Raw genomic sequence first — 8,536 nt, 5'->3', positions numbered from 1 at the left:
ATATCATGTAATATATAATATATTTCATTTTATAATTCAATGTAGAAAAATGTCTTTATTTTTTTCTAAAAGTGCCTGAGTGCTGGATAGGATAGCACTAGGCTGTATGAGCATACCACAGAAATTCTCCTCTGGACTGACAAGACGCATTTGCAAACAGGCAAATACAGACACAGGCAGATACTGATCACTCAGAACTGAGTGATCTGATTGGCTGGTCGCGTGTTGCCGCTTTGTGATGCCTTCATTGCATCGCGCGCTGTGATTGGCTGGAGATGAACTTTTTCATCTCACGACGCTGCGCTACGCACGCTGTCGCCAGGCAGAGCGGGGGATCGGAACTCACTAGACACACTGCAGGCGAAGGACCGCGAGTCGCCGCTCGCCTGTGCGCCGCGCTGCTTCGCCTGCAGTGTGTCACGGCCTTTAACCTCTCGTCCATGGAAAGTCACACACGTTCCTTGGGCGGCCCGGTACCATTTGATCCACGGACCAGTAGCGGGGGTTGGGGACCACTGTATTAGACCACTGATGTCTCCATAAAGAGGACCTGTCACTATTTGTGCTATCACATAGGGGGCTTGTTAGCGGTGCCATTCATTTATAATTGAACCCCAATACACAAGTACAGTGGGTGCTAAAGGACCCCCGCAGCAGTGCCTTGATAAAGAAGACCTGCGACCTGTTAAACATGTGTCAGTGATTGCTGTTTGCAGTAATAGAACTATATCATGGAGTGCTGACCTTTCTTCATGCTGAGTCTCTAATGGCACCAGCAATGGCTGTGCACCCTGGAAGTCTGGAGGCGAGAGGTTTGTGTGCAGTATGAATACATTATTTACATTTAAAAAGTTGCAGGTCCAGTTTCTGCTCTGTTGCTGTGCATTGGCCACTTATTCTAAGGGGATTATTCACAAAGCTTACGAAGGCAGCCGAGTGAATAACCCAGCCGAACTGAAGTTCGGAAGTGAGCCAAACAATGTTCAGCTATTCACTACGGCTCAGTACGGCTAATTTCAGCCACACGTCGGCTGCCTTCGGCTGCACTTCGGTCAGAAGGACTTCGACTGATCCGATCCAACATCTGGATTGGCTGAGCCAAATCTCCGGCAGCTCACTCGTTGCCGTTCGACCCTATTCACATGGACCGCCGAATGCCGTCGAGCGGTAATCGGCTTGGCTGTTCTGCTCGGTACACCGGTGGTACAGAGCAGAATAGCAAATCAGTGAAAATGTTTTAAAAAATTAAAAAGGTTAAACAAAATGTTTTAAAATGTAAATAAATAGTTAAATGAAAAAAGAAAGATTTTTTTTTTTTAAATGAAAAAATGGGCGGAGATAGCCGTGACAGCTAGCTCCGCACAACTGTTTCCTATTGGCCGGCACCTGCTAGAGTGTTGCTTGATGTCATGGCCGGCTCCGCCCAATTGTTATTGTTTAATGACAGTTCAGCATCCCCAGGTCATTTGGGGACGCTGATTTGTCATTACGACTGCGCAGAGCTGTCATTTGTAGGACGAAAGGTCGGCCTTCGGCAGGCCGTTCGCCCCGCTTCGGCTCAGTCAAGCGGAAGCATATGCCTTCGGCTCAGCTGAGCCTCTCGGCCGCCTTTGGCCTCTGTACGTGCTATAGTGAATAGCCCGTACAGCAGCCCTTCGGTTCGTCTAGAGATAAAGACCTATGACTTTCTCTAATGCTGGCCATGTATAACAGATCTAACAGATTCCTCCATCCATGCGATTCACAGACATTGGACAAAATCCTAACACCGGTGTGGGCAAACTCCGGCCCTCCAGCTATGGTGAAACTATAAATCCCACCATGCATCTGTCTCTGGGAGTCCTCCTTGTGGCTGTGAGAATCTTGCAATGCCTCATGGGGTTTGTAGTTCCACGACAACTGGAAGGCCAGAGTTTGCCAGCCCCTGTCCCAACAGTTCATGGCTAACCTAATTTTCATTTTCTTTATGCCTAACAATGGCTGAAATCATCTGCTGCCTAGTCAGTGGGCAGAGTGACTACAGTGAAATATTGCCCTCTAGTGAATAATGTAAAAATCTATTGAATACCATAATAGAAATATGGTACAGCATGAATGTAAACATGTTAACATTGCACACAAAAAATTGCATCCAATATAAAATTGCATTTCTGACTCAAAATATGTGCTCACAGAAAACATACCATCGTTCCCCATTAATAGACACCCTCAGCTCTCACAGAATGCCTTCAGCAGTTCCCATGGCTGCCTAAGGGTGCACAGGCATCTCACAGAAATAGATCTATCTGGGAAATGTGAATGTCAATACTGACACATCCTGGGCCCTCCAAGACGTGATCACTGCTCACTATGGTGTCAATGATGAGTACTACAAACATACAGACTCCCAGATGACTCCGATGGAGCCTGCTGTGGCAGTATAAGCAAAGACGCTCACTAATCTATGGACAACTCCTGTGAGTGTGGGCCTAACTGAGCTAATCTGAAAACTGAAGTCGTGACGATATGTCTGAATAACATTGGATTTTATTATCCAAAGCAACCAAATCACTTCCCCTTTACAGGCTTCCATAATGCAGTGGAAACATTCAAAGGGAGAAGATGGCTGCAACAAGCAAAATCCTGGGCTCAGACAAGGCCAGGGGTGGGCTGTGGTGACACTACAAATCCCATCATGCATCTGTCTCCGGGAGTCATGCCTGTGGCTGTGAGAATCTTGCAATGCCTCATAGGATTTGTAGTTCCACAACAGCTGGAGGGCCGGAGTTTGGACACCCCTGGACTAGGCCCGAAGTAGCCAAAACCAACCTATGTTGCCAGTAGCAACCAGATTCTCTGAAGGTCCATGACACACTTGCGATCTGGTTGTTGCCGCCAGAAACAGGATTGCTAAAATGACCCAACATGTGTGGCCCCCTTGTTGGCGAAATGAGCAAGACAACGCTCCAGAACAGCGAAGGAGCAATGTGTCCATCATGCGGCCTGCGAGGAAACGACGTAGTGAAACCAGTGGGTAGTTTTCTGCCCTGTGTAGCGACAGGATTGCAAATGTGCCATGGGCCCCATTCCAACACCTCCATTAGGAGAGCAACACTATGAAGCGGAATGGTTGCTATTGGCAACTGTGACAGTTCCTTTAGGTTTACGCGGGAATTTTAAAAGGGCGGTTTGAGGCGTTTTTGTTCAACTCTGAAACGCAATTAAAAACGCATTTTTCCATTAAAACCTGTATGGAATCCCTGCTAATCAGCACGGAAAAAAGGCTCAGGGAAACTTTTTAGGCGGCAGGCGGTTCGGATGCGGAGCTGTGCGATCACATGAACGGTCCCCATAGGAATGTATGGGATCGCTCATGTCGGCGGTTCAGCGCAGACAAATCCGTGCGACTGAACCATCCTGGTGTGAACCGGGCCTTATACAGGAGTAGGGTTGCCACTTCTTTTACCATCTAAGGCCAGTCAAAATTAAAATTGTTGGCCCAATGAATCATAAGGCCGGTGTGTTTCTTGTCATCTGTTATGTAAACAAAGGATCAGTTTTGTTGGAAGAAAATAAAACACAGGGTAAATAATAAACAAATACCTTTATGTTTTCAACCTATCATCCAGAAGTACTATGGCAGAGGCCACCATGATTTACAAAACGCTGTACACCAGGGCAAAGAGGGGTGCGGGAGTGCCAAAGGGGAAGAAGCGTTTTCTGCAGCACCATCCCACCGCACTTGACATTCTCTGGGGGGAATTTATCATCAAAACTGAAGGAGTTCACCATAGAAACCAATCAGCTTCTCTCTTTCATTTTCAAAGCTTAACTGAACAATTTAAGGAGAGAAGCTGATTGGTTACTATGGACAACTGCTCCAGATTCGATCTGCTCTGGATTTGATCAATTCCCCTTTCTGTATGTATTGAACAGACATGAGGAGGATGGAAGGATTCTTCATTGCCATCTGCTGGACAGAATGATGAACACATGATACGAATATATGTTCTAGATCCGTGAGTCATAGGGCACTGAAACCATTGGATCATGACAGCCAGGGAGCTAGCATTTTCATAAAGAAAGGTCAACAACAACAGCCTAAGCATTTCTCCCTAGGACAGGTTTCCTTTACTGGAAACTGTCACCACTTTCACGTCATGACTTTTAATGCAATAAGTAGCTTATGCTGGATTCAGCTGCACACTTGTAGCCTTCCCTGATCCCCATCCACCTGGATTTCCCATTCTTCAGTGACAAAATGATGTTTCATTATAATTTTAGTAAAATAATTATAATTATTATCATTACGGAGAATATGAGAGCAATGACTGCTGACTTGTTTTTGAACTTACATGTTCCAGGGCTGTCAAAGTTATCCTGGCTTCACTATTCAGCTGGTCACTGATCTAGGACAAGCATGCGTATATTAGATTACCTGACAATGGATCCAGGTCAGAGACTCCCCAAGAAGTGAAGGAAGGATATAGATCATTACGGAAATTATGAGAGCCATGACTGCTGACTTGTTTCTGAAATGACATGTTCCAGGGCTGACAAAGTTATCCTGGCTTCACTATTCAGCTGGTCACTGATCTAGGACAAGCATACGTATATTAGATTACCTGACACTGGATATGTTCCAGGTCAGAGAGTCCCCAAGCAGTGAAGGAAGGATATAGATCATTACGGAAATTATGAGAGCAATGACTGATGACTTGTTTCTGAAATGACATGTTCCAGGGCTGTCAAAGTTATCCTGGCTTCACTATTCAGCTGGTCACTGATCTAGGACAAGCATACGTATATTAGATTACCTGACACTGGATATGTTCCAGGTCAGAGACTCCCCAAGCAGTGAAGGAAGGATATAGATCACAGTCCTGCATCATACATCTTCAAATAAAATGCTCATTTGCATATGCTGGTATTTGCCCCTGCTTCTCCTTCTGAAGAGTCCACTGGCTGTCATGCCGATCCAATGGCTTCAGTGCTTTCTGAATCAGTGATATGGAATACGTATGCAGGTCAGAAGTCCAGACTTCACTCTGTCTTTCCTGATCTGCATGCTTCTTGCAGGTTTTTCAATCAGAAAGTACTACTGAAGTCAGAGACAGCCAGGCGAATGGCATTCCTAAAGGATGTATTTACTTCTCCTAGATCCTGGGCTCTGTTATAGTAGAACTGCAGCCATAAAGCTAAACACATAGTTTGAATTCAAGCCAGCACTCCTACTAGACAGCATAAACTGGTGACCACATTTTTCTCCATTGCAGTTAAGCAACGTTTGGTCCGCAATAAACCACCATGGTGCCACACCCACTTACATGTTTCAGCCCTGCTGGGCCTTAGTCCTGAGGACTATAAGGAATATGACTAAGGCCTGGTGAGGCTGAAACATGTTGCATTTTTGGTCTATGAAATGAAGAGGAGATTCTTGGAGGAGATTCTTTGTGTGCCACCAGCCTGCTGTAAACTTATTATGGACTCCCTTGCAGATGCAGGGTACAAGGATGTAAAAACTCGTGTGCCGCCATGCTGCAGTAAACTTATAAGGGACCGTCTCTCAGATGCAGGGTACAAGGATATGAAAACTTGTGTGTCTCCATCCTGTTGTTAACTTATAAAGGACTGTCTCCATGAAACAAGGTACAGGGATCTGTAAACTTGTGTGCCACCATCCTGCTGTAAACTTATCAGGGACTGTCTTCCTGATGCAGGCAACAGGGATGTGATAACTTATGTGCCACCATCCTGCTGTAAACTTAAAGGGAATGTTTCCCTGATACAAGGTACAGGGATGTGTAAATGTGTGTGCCACCATCCTGCTGTAAACTCTTTAGGGACTGTCTTGCAGATGCAGGGTACAAGGATGTAAAAACTTGTGTGCCGCCATCCTGCTGTAAACTTATAAGGGACCGTCTCGTTAATACAAGGTACGGGGATGTGAGAACGTATGTGCCACCATCCTGCTGTAAACCTAAAGAGACTGTCTCCCTGATACAAGGTACATCGATGTGTATTTTGTGTGCCTCCATACTGCTGTAAGCTTAAAGAGACCGTCCCCATGATGCTCGGTACAGGGATGTGAAAAACTTGTGTACCGCCATCCAGCTGTTAACTTATAAAGGACCGTCTCCCTGATGCAGGGTACAAGGATGTGAAAACTTGTGTGCCACCATCCTGTTGTAAACAAAGGCCCCATTCACACTGAGCGATTTATCGTGCGGTAGTTCCCGCGATATTGCGGCTATTTGCCGCGCGATATCGCTCTCCAATGCATGTCAATGGGGCTCTGTCCGGCGCTGTCGCGGGTCGTGTGTCACTACAGCAGGACCTTTTTTGGAGCGGATTTTGCCGCGGTTCTAGCTTGCTCAATGCAAGCATTTGCGCGATATCATCGCGCAAAATGCAAATCGCGCGACAAACGCGCAATTTGCGAATCGCTCAGTGTGAATGGGGCCTTAAAGGGACTATCTCCCTGATGCAGGGTACTGCCGCCATGCTGCAGTAAACTTATAAGGGACCGTCTCTCAGATGCAGGGTACAAGGATATGAAAACTTGTGTGTCTCCATCCTGTTGTTAACTTATAAAGGACTGTCTCCATGAAACAAGGTACAGGGATCTGTAAACTTGTGTGCCACCATCCTGCTGTAAACTTATCAGGGACTGTCTTCCTGATGCAGGCAACAGGGATGTGATAACTTATGTGCCACCATCCTGCTGTAAACTTAAAGGGAATGTTTCCCTGATACAAGGTACAGGGATGTGTAAATGTGTGTGCCACCATCCTGCTGTAAACTCTTTAGGGACTGTCTTGCAGATGCAGGGTACAAGGATGTAAAAACTTGTGTGCCGCCATCCTGCTGTAAACTTATAAGGGACCGTCTCGTTAATACAAGGTACGGGGATGTGAGAACGTATGTGCCACCATCCTGCTGTAAACCTAAAGAGACTGTCTCCCTGATACAAGGTACATCGATCTGTATTTTGTGTGCCTCCATACTGCTGTAAACTTAGAGACCGTCCCCATGATGCTCGGTACAGGGATGTGAAAAACTTGTGTACCGCCATCCAGCTGTTAACTTATAAAGGACCGTCTCCCTGATGCAGGGTACAAGGATGTGAAAACTTGTGTGCCACCATCCTGTTGTAAACAAAGGCCCCATTCACACTGAGCGATTTATCGTGCGGTAGTTCCCGCGATATTGCGGCTATTTGCCGCGCGATATCGCTCTCCAATGCATGTCAATGGGGCTCTGTCCGGCGCTGTCGCGGGTCGTGTGTCACTACAGCAGGACCTTTTTTGGAGCGGATTTTGCCGCGGTTCTAGCTTGCTCAATGCAAGCATTTGCGCGATATCATCGCGCAAAATGCAAATCGCGCGACAAACGCGCAATTTGCGAATCGCTCAGTGTGAATGGGGCCTTAAAGGGACTATCTCCCTGATGCAGGGTACAAGGATGTGAAAACTTGGGTGCCGCCATCCTGCTGTAAACTTAAAGTAACCGTTTCCCTGATAGAGGGTACAGGGATGTGTAAACTTGTGTGCTGCCATCTTGCTGTAAACTTATGAGGGACTGTCTCCCTGATGCAGGGTACAGGGATGTGTAAACTTGTGTGCCACCATCCTGCTGTAAACATATAAGTGACAGTCTCCCTGATGCAGGGTATAGGGATGTGTAAACGTGTGTGCTGCCATCCTGCTGTAAACATATAAAGGACTGTCTCCCCGATGCCGGTGTACAGGGATGTGTAAACTTGTGTGCTACCATCCTGCTGTAAACATATAAAGGACTGTCTCCCCGATGTAGGGTATAGGGATGTGTAAACTTGTGTGCTGCCACCCTGCTGTAAACATATAAGGGTCTGTCTCCCTGATGCAGGGTACAGGGATGTGTAAACTTGTGTGCTGCCACCCTGCTGTAAACATATAAGTGACTGTCTCCCTGATGCAGGGTACAGGGATGTGCAAACTTGTGTGCTGCCATCCTGCTGTAAACATATAAGGGCCCGTCTCCCTGATGCAGGGTACTCTAGATGGAAGTGGAGAATAGAATCCGCTATATAGCAAGGGTCTACCACACAGAAAAAAATACAGCTGAAAATTGACTATTATTAAGGGAAAATGGTTTTTGACAGGGAACTCCGTCATCGGCAGCCGGAACCCCCTTTTAAATTGAGCACAGCTCAGTTAAAAGCTTATTCCAATATATCCTAAGAAATTGAAAAAAAAAAAGATTATCCTGAGCATTTTCCATTTAGCAGAGTGGATATTCAAGTGCAGCCTAGGCAGGGAATAAATTGCTTCTAGCTCCTTCTTGATCAAAAAAACAATATTTTAGTAAGAACTTTACTGCTGTTGTTCTTTTTATGACAGGCTATGAATATGTCTCTAATGCACTACTGCTTCCTGTCAGTCACACATAACAAAAGTGCTGTATAAATTATCCGCTGGAGTCACAGGAGGATGCTTTCCAACTTTGGCTGCTCTCACACCTTGTTCGCTGCATTGAAAATAAAATATGTATACATTGTGTGTGTGTAGGGGGGGGG

Source organism: Nanorana parkeri, unplaced genomic scaffold (genome assembly GCF_000935625.1).
Source record: "Nanorana parkeri isolate BGI_ZX_2015 unplaced genomic scaffold, ASM93562v1 scaffold835, whole genome shotgun sequence".
Lineage (NCBI taxonomy): Eukaryota > Metazoa > Chordata > Amphibia > Anura > Dicroglossidae > Nanorana > Nanorana parkeri.
Note: the sequence above shows the minus strand (reverse complement) of the source record.